Raw genomic sequence first — 18,276 nt, forward strand, 5'->3', positions numbered from 1 at the left:
TACATTTGCTTTCATTTATTCAAGCTGTAAATGGTTCATCTTGCATAGCCACTTCTCTCACTTCAACATGAGACCATGGAGTGACACCAGCATTGAAGACCAGAAAGAAGAGTGCATGTGGATGTGGCAGGAGAGGTGGGTAGTGCCATTGAAAGTACACATTTCTGACACGCTACATATTTGCATATTCATTAGATCCCCAACTCCTAAATAGATGCCTCTTTCCTATGGGGAAAAAAAAAAAAAAAAAAAGTGCCTAAGTAAAATGATGTACCTATATATCTGTGCTTCTTTTGCTCCAAGCACTTTAGATGGTCTTTGAATATTTCATGTGTCAAACAAAGGTATGCTATATACAGAGAGGTACATCCTGGCATTACATTAGGACATCTTTCAGTGAGAAATGTTTGATCTGCTGGTAGTCAGTTCACATCGTTTGGTTACACACTTTATATCCTGCTGTGTATTGCACAGGATCGAGAGTGAGAATGTGAGAGGTCTGAGCTACTGAGATAGCTGCCATGTACTAATTGTTCCTTGGTTGTTTCATCTACCACTAAACTGTGTTATCTAGCTGTTAACACCTACATATGCTTATGCGTATGGCAAAGTTATTAAGTGATGACAATTACAATAGATGCAATTAATAGCAAAACCTATATTTAAGTTTTTGATGACAAGAAGGTCATCAGGGAGCAGCAAGGACCAGCTGCTGTCTAAAGGCAGGTGAGCCAGGAGGTCCTGGTAACCCTGGCACAGTCCGTGTCCTCACTAGTGAGGCACCACCCTGTGTAGTCTGAGCCTGGTGGGCAGGGCCAGGAGCTGCGAACCCACTCCATCAGCAGCCCCTGACTCAATGAGGGGTTGACCCAGGTCCAGGGTTTGGCTAGGGTTTCTGGGAGAGACAACTGGAAACAGGCCTGGAAACAATGCTGTGACATAGTTCCCAGGTCCACCTGGGAGACAAGGCCTGGAGACATGTTACGACCTAGGCCAAAGGGGTCCACCCAGGAGAACAGCTACCTATACTACATCCAGGAGACAGGGACAGAGATAGGCACACCTACAGCACCTACAACATAGCTCAGGAAGAGGCTGAAGGCCCCAGGCTGAGCTGTGATGGGTCCCCTGGAACTTTGGCTGCTCCCCACCACTAGCACTCTCAGGAGCCTAACAGAAGTATACTTGCACTTATCGTTTGCTCTTACAGAGAACAGTTGTTCTCATGCTCTTTTGTTTTGTTTTATTTTTACAAGAAGAACAACCCAGACACTTCAAAAATGAGTAAAAATGAGTAAAAGAAAAAAAAAATCCAAGGGGAAATGAGCAAGTATAGTTCACATCAAAAAGATCTGCAACCATTTATTTCAGAAGCACTTAACGTTTCAGACTGAGGGCTTGATCTTTGAGCCTTGCTAGCATTGGATATTTGTTTTGTTTTGTTTTGTTTGTTTGTTTGTTTGTTTGTTTGTTTGTTTTTGTTTGGTTTGGTTTTCCCATCCTGTTGAAACCCAGCTAAACTGAATTAACATAGAAGAATTTGAAAAACACACTTCACATATGCTTTTTGCAAATTTGTTCAGATGGTCGAAATACCTAGAGATGATCTACAGCTCTCATTCTCCGTCAGAAGGTACATGCATCTTTCCACAAAGTGACAGAACCAGTGCCTAGGACAGGACATGATTATCCATTAATCCCTCCTCCAAGTGGAGGACTGAGCAGAAATGTCATTAAAGATTTCCTCAGTATGTACTGTAAGGGCAAGAAAGTGGTTGGACGAAGTGCTGTAAGTGATAGTGAAGAAGAAAAAAAAAAAAAAAAAAAACAAAAAAAAAAAAACCAAAACAAAACAAAACAAAAAAACAGGCAATGGAAAGAGGGTGAAGAATAGGAACAGTATTGATAGCAACTGAGGAGAAACTACAGACAAGCGCAGGCTCTGGGAAAAGCACGAAGGAGACTTGGGTGAAAGCAGGGCAGTAAAGCTGTGTCTCCGATACAGAGGTCTTTCATGGAGGACTGACCCTGAACTGTCAGAGACATGAGGAGTGAGAGGCAGGTGAATGACAGGACCCCTCTGGAGGAGAGCCCTCGGGAGTCTTTGTCCCACAGAAGTTATTGCTAGTTTCAAAATTCCAAAACTGTTATCTAAAATGACAACTATTTTTAATTGATTATGACATGCTCAAAGCACACTTAATAGGATGTGAATAATCAGGACAGCTGCTTTGGTGACACAAAATGTAGAGAAACCATTTTGATCCTGTTTCACAGAATGTGTTCTGTGTCACTTACATGGCACGATCACAGCTACCCAGGCTGCTTTCTTGGGATATCTTTGGGTTTTAATTACCCTGTCAATTAGAGTTAGAGGTATTAATGTGGCAGAGAAATGATACAGATTGCTCATGGGTTCTGTTCTCTACTTGTTTGCATTCATCAGTCTTGAAAGAGGAGGACTTAACACATTGTCTTGACAAGGATGCTAATAAGCCTACAATGAGAGATACGCTGCATCAAATAAATAGGTGCCAGCAGCCATGAAGAGAACAAGCTCAGATAATAGCACAGTGCAGTACAGTAATGAAGAGGTGGAGACTGTAGGCTCCTGGCTAGGGCAGAACACTCATCTGTTTTTCAGGGATGAATGGATTTAGCCAGTAAACGGGTAAAAGCATTTAAGAAGAGGGGACTGATGACCAAAACATCCACAGATTAAGAACATGGAGCAGGACAAAAGAGCATTGTATCAACATATGATCTGTAAAGTAATAGAAATAATTTTAAACTGAATGTTAACTAAGTGGAAGTAATTTCAAACTGAACCCTGCACTAGGGTAAATCAGAGAAGTGTTCATAAAATAAATAAAGCTATGCTGATTTACATCTGAGAAAACAAGGAATGAGATTCTAGGTCCCAAGTTAATATGCAGAGCATTTTGGATCTACTTTTTTAGTTTTAAATGATCTGGATTAAGTTGGACAGACTGTAAAAATGAAAACTATTATTAATATTATATGACAGGCTATATCAACTTGTATCAAATGTACATGGTTTTGTGCAGGCCAATCCTTGCTTATTGCATTCAGAATCTTCAGTGGTGCAAATGCCTATGGTGTCCCTGGGTGCTTAAAATACATTTGGTTTTCAGGGGAAGTAAAACATGCATAAAGTCCACACACTTATAGATTATTTCTTTTTGTGTCTTGTAGAAGTCATATCATGCAGGGATTTTAATGAGTTCTATCTTCACACATCCTTACTCCTGGAAGATTTTTGTGGCCTTGCTCTAAAAATTTACTCCCATAAGCACTTTTATATACAAAACAGACTCTAAGATCTCAATGCATATATTTGGGTTGAGGAGGAAAAAAAATAGTATAGGGGAAAAAAAACTATAAACAGTTAATGCTGCTAGCCACACCAATAATAAACTTGAGAGAATCCTAAAATTCAGAGTAGTTCACATTCATTTTACTTTCAGCTTATAGACTACGGATTATTTTCACATTGGACAAGAAATATACTACTCTTACATCTTTATTCAGTTTCTTGTTCCAATTTTAGTGCACAATTCAGTACTTAGACTGAAAGCACTGAAAGGAGAATGATAAGAATTCACACCATGGAATTACCATTACATAAAATCATTAGGTTTTATAATCACTGTAAAAAGTACATTCACACCCTCTCCAAAAGTTTAGGACCTAGACTACCTCTCAAAAGTCCTTTTAAGAATTTCAATTTTCCTAATGGCCCATAATATCTGAACAAGTTCCCTCACAGATCAAGGGCAGCAGATCAGTTTAAGAGCATAGATTCTTTAAGCTAAGGTTAACAGCTCCCTGTGTTTATTTTAGGAAGACTTTTCTGATTGTTAGAGATGCTTCTCTGAGACATGGCAAAAAAACTTTAAGCCTTTAGAGAGTAGGCCATTTGGGACTGTTTCAGACACTGAGTGAATACATATTAACCTAGTTTTTATGGTATATGTGACAACTGGTGTCTAAGATTTTACACCCTCACAGTTTACAATTTTACAAAGTGATTTATTGACATTCCTTGCAGATTATTTCTTGGAAGTCTTTTCCATGTTCCCCTTCCCTTCTTCACATTAGAAATATCTAGCATAGAATCTTAGCTTCCCCAATGTTTGTTGGAAGATTCTTTGGAGAGCTAGAAAGAGATGCCACAAGTTCCAGCCTCCAGAAATCTCTGTGAACAGGATGAAGCACTCTGCTCTGAGGTTTCACAGAGCCATGGCCTGTGTCATGCTTCTGCATAGTGAGGCTGCCATCTCACTCTTGTACAAGGATGGTCCTTTAGCAGGACCCCACGCTCAGGTCCCAGAGCTTTTCCAGGAGCACCTCAGCTCCTTCCTGCTAGTTTATATGGCCAAAGCATCATGGGGCAGAACAAAGAAAGACTTTGGTATGTTTCCAGTTCCTGCAGTGGACCACAGCAAAGAACAGCCTGCTTGCTTAGAATAAGAAGTGGAAAATCAAGTCTCATAATTAAAACTATTGTACACCACTTTTCTATTGATCTGCTGGGATGTTGTTATGCTTGCTCTGTCATATGCATGGGAAAGGGAGGAAGAAGCAGATGGAAAGGATCTAGAAAACCAGGATTTATTAGGATTCATCACCATTTTCTGCATCCAGCCATATATACAACTAGTAATGATCAGAATCGTTAGCATATTTTACAATAATCATTATGAAAACAAAGTGCCACCAGATATTGTGATGCTGTCTTCATGTGCAATGGGTCAGTGGGGTCTGGAAGACTTGGAAGGGACTCCTCTGCTTTCTTTGCCTCCTTCCTCCAGCAAATCTCACTTTGTCTCACCAAGGACAGGAACTTTTGCCATTGAAACAGCACCTCATGCTGCAAGACAGGATGGTATTGAAGGCCTTCATATCCTCTTCCCCATGTGTTAAATGTTAAACTCCCTCTACTCAGTACAGTATCTCTTTCAACTAATATCCTAAGGTGTTCCACTACATGAAAAAACTATCCCTACTTACCTTTTGTCATGGAAGCTAAAGGACCACTTTACTCCTCAAAGCTCTTCCTTTCTGGGACCGCAGACCTCCTCTGATCTCACTCCATAATGCTCCAAGGGTTTTTTGAGATAATAAAAAAGGTGCCAGTGATAGGAAGAAGAGGATTGTGGACTGCTTCTAGGGCCTCTCTTTTCCTATTGCTAAAATGGAGAATCCTTTTCATGTTACCATCGTGACTATTCTAGAGAGGGGAAGAAGGTAGCTTGGACCAAGGCAAAGACTACAACTCTGAAGGGCAGCACAGAAAGTGGCCCAGATGCCAAAGCAAGTGTAGAACATGCTGTTTGATACAGCATGCATTTTAAATTTAGATACTTCTCTTGTATTAGAATATCACCCTTGTCTAATAGTCTGTCTATTCCCAAAGCCTCTCCCACCCACCTGCATGTGCCTTTATCTCTGTTTTGCCACAGTTCAATAAGCACCTGCTATAGAGACATCAAAGAAAACAATAGCAACTGAATAATGTTACCATTTGATGTTATAGAAATAAAATAAAATATCTGAAGCAGAATAAAGCCACAAGATAAATGTCTTCAGAGTCAGAAAAAAAAAAAAAAGAATGTCACCGCTTTAACCTGTTTACATGAAAGTATTTTCTCTGGTGGGATAATCAAAGTTTCAAAGATGTCCTATATAATATCAAATCCTATTACTATTCAGCAAGGGAAAAGCTATTCCCTTCAAATCAGGGTCCTCTTTAAGAACTTCCAGCAGGAAAAAGCTTGTATTGTGTGCACAAGCAAACACAGAAGGCAAACACAAAGGGAAATGTTAGCCTCAAATTAATTTCTGTCAGATTTGATTGAAAAGCTCACACATATCTGTCCATTGGAGGTTTGTGACCTGACTCTGACTGACTGGGATTTGGTAATCAAATAGAGACTCCTACAATACATTTATCAGTTTTGCTGTAGTCAAGAAATATAGCTGTAAAAAGTGCTTAACGACAATAAAATTAGAACAAAGAGAATTTTTATCTGGTCACTGTGAAGCTTCATTTGTTCATTGAGTAAAAGAGATTTTTCCCCATAATCAGGGAAAAAAAAAAAAAAAAAAAAAGAAAAAAAAAAGTAGTGATTTAAAAATGTTATGCTAATATTAGTGCAACATGTCTGAATTTTTATTTTAATTTTTTTGTAACACAACTAAATGTATTTCTCCTACCAAGTCAAGGTCAGATCCTTAATTTCTTGTGCACTTGTTGCTGGCCACTATTCCACTATTGCAGCTACTCTAAAAATAGGAAAGACCTCAAGCCTTTCTCATGTGGCTAGTTCCGAAAAAATGTCCCATTAATCTTTCAATCAAATTCTCATCTATGTGCTCAAATTTCACTTATTTCCTCAGTTTTTTTCTTTTAGAAATTTAAAAAAAGGAGAGGAGAGGAGAGGAGAGGAGAGGAGAGGAGAGGAGAGGAGAGGAGAGGAGAGGAGAGGAGAGGAGAGGAGAGGAGAGGAGAGGAGAGGAGAGGAGAGGAGAGGAGAGGAGAGGAGAGGAGAGGAGAGGAGAGGAGAGGAGAGGAGAGGAGAGGAGAGGAGAGGAGAGGAGAGGAGAGGAGAGGGGAGGGGAGGGGAGGGGAGGGGAGGGGAGGGGAGGGGAGGGGAGGGGAGGGGAGGGGAGGGGAGGGGAGGGGAGGGGAGGGGAGGGGAGGGGAGGGGAGGGGAGGGGAGGGGAGGGGAGGGGAGGGGAGGGGAGGGGAGGGGAGGGGAGGGGAGGGGAGGGGAGGGGAGGGGAGGGGAGGGGAGGGGAGGGGAGGGGAGGGGAGGGGAGGGGAGAACTACATGCAGAACTGCAGTAGTTCTTTCTTTTGACATGATAAAACCATACAGAATCCACATCTGCAGTTAGACATTCAAAACAAGAATCTTGACCTTTATGGTCATTTATATCACAGCATTTCGAACTTTAGACTCATTATATCATTTATTTCATAATGACACACAACTGAAACACAACTTCTGATCCAAATCACAGAATCACAGAATTTCTAGGTTGGAAGAGACCTCAAGATCATCGAGTCCAACCTCTAACCTAACACGAACAGTCCCCACTAAACCATATCCCTAAGCTCTACATCTAAACATCTTTTGAAGACTTCCAGGGATGGTGACTCCACCACCTCCCTGGGCAGCCTGTTCCAATGCCTCACAACCCTTTCAGTAAAGAAGCTCTTCCTAACATCTAACCTAAAACTCCCCTGGCGCAAAATTGTTCACTATTTAAAGAAACTGTGGGAAGAAAGAATGAGATTCAACCAAATTAAACTGACTGAGGCAGTTGCAAGAATATCCTACTACTTGTCATGAGCTTCAGAAATTTTGTTCAGCTCATGTCATATTTCATGTCAACATTTGGGGGGATCTTTCAATGAAGAAGATTGGGAAGGAAAGCAAGAGGGTGATAGGAAACTGAGGGGAGGGAAAAATTAAATAGAAAATTTGGCACAATGGAGAAGCATGAAGGCAAGGAAATGGGACGTGGGCATCTGAATGAGAGAATGTGAACTAGACAGGAAGAAAAGCGACAACAACAGTCATTGGCAATTGCAGGTGCAGGATGGGACGCTGAGAGACAATGTGGAGTACAGGTTTTAGACCTAAGATAGTGATGATCATCTCAAGAAGTTTCCCTGGTTCTTCCAGAGCTGCTGTGTAGAGAGGGAAATGAGTCTGCTGGGTCTTATGCATGTGGAAGTTCAGCTTGGACAACAAGATCAGTGAGGAATAAAAATGCCTGACTCTTGAATACTGAATGATAGGTATTTGGGACAAGAATTGAGCTGATTTCCTTCATATTTGTTCCTCCAAATAATTTACTCCAAGCTTTTGCAGACTGATGAGGAGAAAGCAGGGTGATTTACACCCAGGTGACCCTAGCCAGTACAACAGAAACATGCTGTCATCTCACTGCCATCCCTGCTTCCATAATGTATATCTCTATAAAACTGACATGAGAAAAACTAGCCAAATTAACTGTTTTTTTCCTCTATTTTGATGTGATTTTCCCAGACTAACAAAGGAGGTAAATGAGGAAATAACACTATCATAAGTTCACTTGTACACTGAATGAGAACAGAAAAAGATTGGAAGAACTGAAGCAGAAGCATGCAAATCTCTAGTATATCAGGGCTTCCTGAAAATCTGGGGTTTTATTCCCTATTGTTCCAATTCACATGCATTCATTTACTCTGAGACATTGTAGAATGCCACCATTTTGCTTTGTTGTGACATTTCCCATTGTACATTCCTCTTTTATCTTCTTTATCTACCAACCAGATAACAGTGTATTTTTAACAGGCATCTCCATTAGGGTATTGACTAAGTGGCTCCCAAGTCTTCTGTCACAAGTCACTGAAACAACAAGATAGGTAAAATAGTTATTGATGTCTTCTACTGCCTGGGTAGCTAACACTATTCCCAACTATTTTTGGAAGTAGGAGGAAAAGGAGTATAAAAATAAATAAATAAAATAGAGTCACTTCAGAATCTATCTGCAGTCAATTAGAGCTACTTTCCAGTCCCCAAAAATTACTGTGGTGCACAAATGCAGTTTCCTGGCTATCAGACCTTCACAACTTATTGAATTCCTTAAAAGGGACTGAAGCTGCAGTGCCTGTGCCTTTAGGATGAATGATTTTTGAGGAATAATAGCGAATACATCAGAGTTCCTATAAACATTAATGTTTCCATGGAGTAAGGTCTCTTAAGGATGAGTCTCCGGAGGTATGAATTAAAGCAGGAGCTAGGCCAGCCACAGCTAAGAAGGGATAGAATAGAAGATTAAAACCATGAATAGGGGGACAACTCGAACACAGAGTGGATGGCCACTGTTGTTTACAATACACAAGCTCAAGAAAAGAAAGTGGTGTGATAGGATAACATTTCAAACACAGAGTGACTTTTTAAGGGAGTATGTAATTCAACTATGGAGGATTTATAAGTTAATTAAATGTTTTTTGTTTCTTTGTTTACCTTTATCCATATAATAGGACCCCTTTATATGTACCTTATTTTTACACTAGTTTGCTAAATACCTAGGAGCAACCACTGTGTGAAACACCTGTAGTGTAAACGAGTATGACAATGATCATGTTCTTCAGGAAGGCAAAACGGCCTACAGGACCCCACAAATGCAATTGCTGAGTCTCACAATCACTGTTTTTCCTTGAAATTCCAGTTCCATAAGTCTTTGTTGCATGGTAATCTCAGTTCTCATCTAAAATCTTTAATTTCTAGTGCTTGTATATGTAGAGAAAGGAAATAATATGAATTCATTGTGCAACATGGCCTAAAAAAATAAACAAAGCAGAGACAAAGTAAGTACTTTTCATTTCTGTAATTTAAACCAGTCTTATACTCCTGGCTCATGATTTCTGAACACTCTGGGGACTTGTAATTTTGCTCCTGCTTCAGACTTATCAGTACAGTGAATATATCCTATATGCAGAACTTTGTCAGAAAAAAAATATGAAACACATTTCCAGAAACTGGTTACAAAAAATACTGTGTTTTCTCTTTCAGATCTTCAAGTGCTGTCAAATTCACCAAGCACTCACGACTTATGTGAAAATCTGGTCTAGGATGCCTTGATGAAGAGCTTTGTGTATAACCATCCTCAGTTTTACTGTGTACCTTGAATACCAACAATCTTCCAACAGGCCAAGAAACACATAGATATTCAGTCTGAGCAGAAGCACAGAACTGTTCATTTAGAACCTTCAATGGTCTAGTGGACTTGTGGGCAGGCGGAGGGACAGGGAGAGGAACTCAGTCCTCGTTTCCTTAGCAAGATCTGTAACCTGTGTTGACAGCACTGCTAATATTAGTAGTCTGAAAGATGGGTTGCTAATGACTGAATTTTAAACACAGATGCTTTGTAAATCTCCTGGAGTAGAAATGAACTCTGACATGGTTGAGAAAAAAGTCTGAAAGGGGTATGCCAGGGTTTTTGCTTGTTTGCATAACTTAAAACTTTGTAAGAAAACAAGGTTGAAGAGGACAGGCTTGGCATCATCTAAGAAACAGCAAGCCATGGCCCATGTTCTGACTGTTTTACAGGTGATTTAAAAAAAAAAAAAAAAAACTCAACATTTGATGTAGCAGAAAATAAAGAAGAACAGACGGTCTTTTGTGAAATTTCTCTTCCATTACTGTCCTTGGTCAAAAGAAAGGGTTAAAAGAAATTGCAGTCTGGTTACTGTCCAAGACACCTGAACTGAAAGGTGGTATTTGTGATCACAGTCAGTGGTGAACCAGTTAAAAAATAAATCTAATCACACCAGCTGTTTGGGAAAGATTTCACTAATACAAAAGCACAACACAAGTACAGTAAAACAGTATGTCCCTTGACTTTATATTGCTGGTTTGGCAGGAGTGTTTTAGTATGAGCAGAAATACAGCAAAAGCAACAATTCAAAACCCGAAAGCATTACAGAAGTCTTAGAGTGAAAACATTAGGAGTTTGTTTTCTAATTCTTACCAGCATTAGTGAAATGTATTTTTCTCTGAATTGCAGGATTTTAACCTTCCTGAATGTAGAATTTATTTTATTTTGTTAATTTATCTGTGATTTTTTATTAACTTTCGGTGATTTATTTTTTTTTCATTCATGATCTTTAAGAGATCAAGTTTCTATGCTTGTGAGAGAAAGTAATTATTTTTACCAAGGAGAGAGGTAAATGGCAGAGTGAAAAAATTTAATATTCTCTTTCTAAAGGAAGAACAACTATCTGATATAATTGCTTCTTACCTCTCTACCAGTTTAACAACAATAATCAGAATTTTAAATTTATTTATTTATTTTTCCTCCATTCTAGAATTAGCAGAAAACACCCTTATCTGCACTATACCAGTTCTGTATTTAGTACAGAGTATACCACAGGAAAAGAAGATTATAAAATGGGTGTCTGAAATCATATTGCAAGTGGCTAGAGAGTTTTGTTGGCAACTCAGAAAAAAAAATCATGATCTTTCCTGTCCTTTGAACAATACCTATTTATTTAGCTCTAAAACAGTCTTAGTTTAAGACCACCCAGGCTGCTTCTATAACATAATTGTGAATTATTTTGTAAAAATTGTGAAAATAACATTGTGAATTTCATTTTTTCACTTCTCATTTTCAGAATCTGAATTTTGGCTTTTCTGCTTCTGCTTCTGCATTTGTTTAGAATGTACAGACTACAGTCTGATCAATGCCATCCTGCAATAAAGCTATGTTTACAGATATAGAGGTATAAGACCCTCCCTTGTTTCACACATGACCTTTGATTTTCATAGTTGATCACAACAGTACAAGTCCAGTACAAGTACCTGGCCTAGTGCCAGGTACAAGATCTCTAATATTTCATCATTTCTCACTGGTTTTGAGTGTCCCTCCTAAGGCTCTCAGCTGATATATCCTAAAGCTTCAGTCCGTGGAGGTCCAGCACCTCATGGCAGTACAGATCAACGCACCCAGCTAGCTGCCCAACCCCAGAGTTTTTGCTCAGACATGGCCTGTTAGAATCATGGTATATCACAAGTTGGAAGGGACCCACAAGGATCCAATCACAGCCATGTTTCATGAAGCTTGCTGAGCAATGAGCAGGGAAAGAATATATCTCCTGCTCCTCTGACAAGGAGAGAAAGAATGTCTCTGCCTTATGGGGACAACACTTTCCCCAAAGTCCTTCTGCATCTTGAACAGTGTGGTAAGGGCTCATGTTCCTGTAAAGTATACATTACTCAACATATGATACCACCATCTCACCTGCTGGCAAAAGCCAGCAGAGCTGGCTTGATGTAGAGCACAACAGATGGAGCACAGACTGCTACCTACAGGTGCCAGGACTGTGCTCTGGTTTTGTTGCAACTGAAAGGCAAAATAGAGTCCTCAGTTTAAAAATCTGTCTATAAAATGCTCAGAGATCTATGGGTAAAGAGTTCTGCAGAAATGCCTCTAGATTAATAACAGTGCTATTTTTAATTTAGCTGCCATTAGCCACCATCTGTTTTCATAATTCATCTGCACTGCAGTGTTACCCTAGTGAGACTCTCTGCTAGTCAGTATTGCTGCAGAGCTGTTCCTTCTCTCCAATCTAAAATGTCAAAGGGCTGAGATAATATGGCACTGGCAAAGGTACTTAAATTAACGACTGATGAATGCACTTTAGAAGCATTTCTAATTGTAATTCTGTAATTACAGCATTGTGTAAACTGCTGCATTTTTATGTCTTGAGTGCAATTGATAGAATTGCATTTTGCAATGGTGGAGAAAAGAATGCAGTGCTAAGAATGTTTTCTCAAAATCTACTTTAAGCAATTGAATTGGAAACTTTTGAGTGGGAGGAGAGAAGGGAGTCACAGAAAGCAAGAGATTTAATATATCTTTTAATTGTTTTCAGTCTTCTGTTTATTTTGTTTTAAAACTTAACAAGTTAAGCAGTAGTCAAAGTGAGACTGGATGGGGATTGTTCCTTATTGACTTCAGTTGGCTTTAGATCAGACCCAAAGAAAAGACTTGCCTTGCTGGTCTTACTTGGCTGATGAGTAGAAAATAAAAATAAATAAATAAATAAATGCCATGGCATGATGTGGAAATAGGGCAGAGATTCTGGTCACTGATCAGCAAAAGCAAAAATCTTCTTGGGACTTTCATGTCTGACTGTTTCTGTGCTGAAGCACACACACCTGGGTTATGTTACTCTGGAACATAGTATTCCCTGTCCTTATCAGACCTTGGCTGGAAGCTGGTGGAGGGAAGGGGTCCAAAGTGTCAGAAAGAAGCATCTCAGCACTCAGGTGGAAGGAGGCAGGCTGGATCCTCCAGAAGACCAGGAGATGGGGGATTTTTCTGCCATCAGAAAAGCAAAGAGAAATAGTTTTGTAGGCTGAAGTGACTTATGATTTTGCCTACATTTTCTTTTTATTTGTAAACCAAATTAAAAATACTGAAAGAAATTTGGCTACAGCACCAAATATTTCTCTGGCTCCTGAGCTCCCCAGCCCCCTCTCTTCAACCTCTTATGAATACACAGTTTTGTTCTGTGACAAAAAGATATTGATATAAAGGTCTTTAGAATAGCTATTCCTTAACATCTATTTCAGAAAATGTCCAAGTTTAGAAAAGCTATAGGGCTGTCTTCCTCTGAGGTCCAACTCCATGAGGTGCCAACGTCCCTTAACTGCTCAGCATGTCAGAAGGAGGCTCTTCATATGCATCTGCATTGCTCAGTCTCTGTTTAATGTACCGCCAAGGCACAGAAACAGCCTATAATTCCTGAGAAGCTGAAACAACAGAAGCTTCCTGTGGTCCTGTATTAATGCTTCAGAGGGAAAACCTGCAGGTGGATGTTCACTCATTGCAGATTCTCATTCTCCAGCATGTGCCTGTATCAGTTATCCTATATACCTTTGTCGGCTGGAGATTTCCTGCTATTGAACTTGACCTTGAAAGGTACTTTGAACACTGTTTTGCTCGGAAGAAAGGTCTTAGAAAAACACATAGATGTTAATCTCAGTAAACTTGTATCTTAGATATTCATTCACTAGCAGACACGATTTTGTGCTTTAGAAGAAAACGTCCAGTCAAAGGATAATAGTGGTATTTATTATGAATTGCTGTGGTTGGTTTGATACCACAAGTAGTACTCTTTACATGAGAAGAAATAAAGCAAGTAGGATACAGCAGAACAGCAGGAAAAAGAAAATCATTAGGTCTTCTGTTAATTGTTATGACTATTGCTATCATGGAATCTGTGATCACCTGGCTGACATCACCATGTGTTTGCAGCAGATGCAGTATAAATGGGAGGGAGGCAGCCTGAGACAGAAAAACAGAGTTTGCTAGGGCAATGCTGCAGAGTGCTTTGGAGTCTTCACCTTTGTAATGATAAGGGTCTTCCGTTTGCATTTCCTGAGCCAGATCTGTTACAAGACCAGAATCTTAATTTCTGAACCATTAATCATAACGCACCTAAATTGTTTTGTCAGTATTGAAGGGAAGTGGCACTTGACACAGAAAGCACAGTAAGGATTCCAGAATTATTGTTTTCTGTAAACTTTAAGGAGCATCAGGTTCACTGAAATATCTGTTGATTATGACATGCTTTCTCATCTATTTACTTGCCTAGGAGAACCTGTTCCACTACACCAGATATAATTATATTTTTATAAAACAAGAACTGTCATTACCAGTTTTTCCTTTGCTCAATCTAATGACGTGTCCACCGCACTATGAAAAAGAACAATACTGTACACTTTGCTAACAAAGCTATTCTGCTGATGATGTGAACATTAGAGATACTTTCTTCCTTTCTGATGATTTATTCAAGCTCTAAAAAATTAAGCAACCTAAAGGGCCTGTAGAGTGAAAAACGAATCCAGAGAGTATTCTATTATATTCTGTTCCGATGCAATGTCAATTGACATTGATCTGAATGTTTCTAGTACTTCTTAATAGCATTGGATCATGTTCCTAAGCATAGAATGAAGTGTCAAAATCTTACATACAAAAAATTCTGAAACAGAAATTTGAAGTGGAGAGGGCTGGCCCCTAGTCTGAACAACCTCAGCTTGCAGAAAGAGTATGGCTCTAAAGTTGGAATGTCACATTCCAACATTTCCTCATGGAGCCTGGAATGTCCCCCTGTACTTCAGTCAGCTCAGATCTACCCAAAAGAAATGTAGTTCTTATAACATTAGTGAAACAAATGATTATAGAAATTGTGCATATTTAGAAGCAACATCCCCCACTTTGGAAAAGTTCCTCAAACTCATGAAATAAAATCAAAAAGAAAATTAAACATGAGAAAAAGAAAACAAAACAAACAAACAAACAAAAAAAAAAAATAACAAGTTTATAGCAGTTACGCCAGGAAAGGACCTCAACAATCAAGTCCAGCTTCATGATATCACCTACTATTATACCATGTTTTTCAATGCTTCTCATTGTTTCTTAATTCCATTTATACATTCATCTTCATTCTGCAATACTATTTCTGGACTTAGCTTGATTATTAATTAAAAGTGGGCCCAGGGCAGTTAAGAGAATGACTACTTTTGCATGAGTGATCAAGTTAATGACATAAGTTCAAAAAAAGAGTGCATCCAAATACATGTGGGATAGGGAGTATAACATGTAGGAGGGGAGTGCTGAGGGACGGAGGAAGAATGCACAGAGGGAACTGATAACTTGGGAGTGGGATGAGAGAGAAGACTGAAATTTTACATGCTTGCTGGAGTTATGCCCAGCAACTGGGCAAAAGCTGTCCAAGATTTTCCAAACAAAATAGGTGACAGGCATAGAAAAGAAAGTGATCATGATTTGCCATTTATTATAAAATCTTGCTTTTGGCGTGGTAATCAATTACAAAAGATAGCAAGAGAGATTTTATTGTAGGGTTTTTCAATAGCATCAGCAGTTTCAAACAGTGTTCATCATCCTGTTCTGGCCAGAGCTCAAGACATAATAAAACATCTAAGGCTGAGTTTTGATGTACGGTCTACATCTGGTTAGAGGGTATACATTCAAACACATTGACTCATCTTAGATCTGGAAGCAGGGCTCCAGGAAAAATAGCACTGGGCTAATTCCAACAGTTCTTGAACAGTCAAAGTCCTGATGTAAGTAAACTAGGCTCCTGAGAATTTACACTGCTTTGAGACCTAATGACTTAGCAGGAGTGGAGGAAAGAATTCCTTCTTGAGAGTGACTAGGTGGCATAGGGCTTTTTAGATGTAAATTGTTTCGTATGCTCTTTGCATATTTTCTATTCTCAAAGTGAACAAATAAGAAAATTGAAGACTTAAATGATTTTTCATCACAAGAAGTCTAATAAAATAAATTTTAAAGTTTCCACTAATCTCCAGGCTTCTCAAGTTGTTGAGAAAGATACGTACATGTTCTTATGCTATTAATTCCTTTTAAAAGATACCTGAGCTGAAGCAGAAAGAAGCTAAATGACATACACAAGATGATGCAGGGAATATATGGCACAGCAAGAATGCAATGTGTATGTCTTGGATCTTTGACTGTAACCAGTGTGTGGATATTTCTGCTTTGCCAACAGCTAATTCTTTCCGCTCCCAATTATATATATACACACACATACATCCCAAAAACGTGATACATTACAGAAAAAATGTGCTGAAGACAAGTAATGCTCCATCACAGTTAATAACCTTTGACAGCTTTAATGTGAACAATAGCATGTGTCTGTTCTGCAGATTTTTCATTAAAGTACATAGACCAATTTTGAGGAAAAAAATTAAAAAGAGATTTGAGGAAGTAATAACCCAGAGGTTAAAAAAATATTGATTAGGAAAAATATTTTCTTCATAAAGATAATATTTCTCTTTTAGCAAAAAGAAGCTGCTTAGTCTCCAGAAAAAGCAAACAAAGTATGTTCTGAAGGCACCCATTTCATTTGTTGTGGGCTTTGTTGAATAATGAGCAAAACTGTCATTCGTCTTACAACCTTCCCTCACCTTACCCATCACACTGAAAGATTTAAAATTCTTCTGGAAAGTCTGTGCCACTTCGTTTATTATATTGAAAAAAAAAAAAAAAATTAAACACCAACTTTTAATTACTTTTTTAGCATTTTTTCCTCCAATCTAACTGCCTGCCCTTTGGTGCCTAATATCTTCTTAGAAGATATGACCTGGAAATTTAGTATGGATTGCCACAGACTACATTTACTTCTAATGAGACATAGTTTCTCCTGATCTTTTTCATCTATCTTCAGAGAAGAAAGATAAAAAAAAAAAGCTTGTTTCTGTCAGAGTTCGGTCTTTGGTGTCAAGGAAACATGCTGGGTTTTTCCTTCTCTATCTTCTAAGTTTTCACCTTGATCTTGTAAAATATTACAAATAATCCAAATGCATATATTGCTCTGCTGTTTTGTAAATTCAAACTGAATAGTCAAATAGTCAAATATAATGATAATGATTACCTGAGATTATTTTTCTGTCTTTGAGAAATGCATTGGGTGGTACATTTCCAAATTTCAGAAGACTGGTGGGTGACTTGCAGAGTAAGGCAAATGCAAATTATGAAAGCTGAATCAAGGGCCTTCTGAGAACTTCAAAGGGCTTTGGATCGAGCCTCAAGTTCTTGGGACTTTTCATCTCTAGATATCAAAATACTTCACAACAATCAGTACATTTCATTACTTCAATTTCATTGATGGGGAAACTGAGGTATAGAGGAGTGAAACGATTCTCCCCCCATCATTTAGTGAGCCAGTGGCACATCACAGGAGAGCATGCAGCTCCCATGATTTTCTCTTGCTACCATCTCAATCAAGTTTTCTCACAACTCCCTTACGAAATAATAGTTAGGCTTGTTACTCAAATAATTTTGACCTCCATCTGATTAAACTCCAAAGTATCAGATTATGTAGAGCTTGATGGAGGAGATCTGTACACCAATCCCTCAGAACTACTGCTAGATGTGCTAGAAAACCTCCAACACCCCATCATGCTGTGCCTGCCACCACCAACTCTCCTCACGGCAGCTCACTTGCATCTTTTCCTATCACCCTTTGATCCTGACATTTCTTACTACTACCAGCTACTTCAAGGGACTAGATGGCATCCAAATGAGATCCGGTGTTGATTTAGAAGTCTGTTCTTTCAGACAGAAATTGTATCCCCTCATCTTCGTTCAAAAATAGGTAGCATGCTGTCGTCACAGCCACAATATAAATCGCTAATTATAATGAGGCAGATGCCCATAAAATAAATAACAAGGTCTTAGATTGCCCCGGTCCTGTTTCTTCTAAATCATATCATCTGTTGTACATGTTGGGGGCTGGACTGTCTGCATGATGTTAAATAGTTAAAGGGGAAGCCTGGCACTTTGTCACAGAGGAGCATTCTTAATAGCTGCTGTTTAACACATACCAGGGGAAAAAACAGTTCCGAGTGCCCATTGGATGCAACAGCAGTTAGCTAATAAATACTATTCCCAAGTGATTCACATACAATGAAGTAACCAAAAAGAGTCATGTTAATTTCTATCCTGTTTTCAAGCAAGAGAACAAAATCAATATTTGCTTAATGGAAAAAGGCAATACTCGAGGCAGCCCATGCAGGGAGGAAGGGCTGTCCTGTAGCCAAAGCATAAGGCTGGCAATCAGGGCACAGAGATTTTCCTTTCAAATTGCTTAAAATGAGTTAGTATTGCTCTTTGACTCACTTTCCCTACCTGACTAATGGA

This window comes from Anas acuta, chromosome 2 (genome assembly GCF_963932015.1).
Source record: "Anas acuta chromosome 2, bAnaAcu1.1, whole genome shotgun sequence".
NCBI lineage: Eukaryota > Metazoa > Chordata > Aves > Anseriformes > Anatidae > Anas > Anas acuta.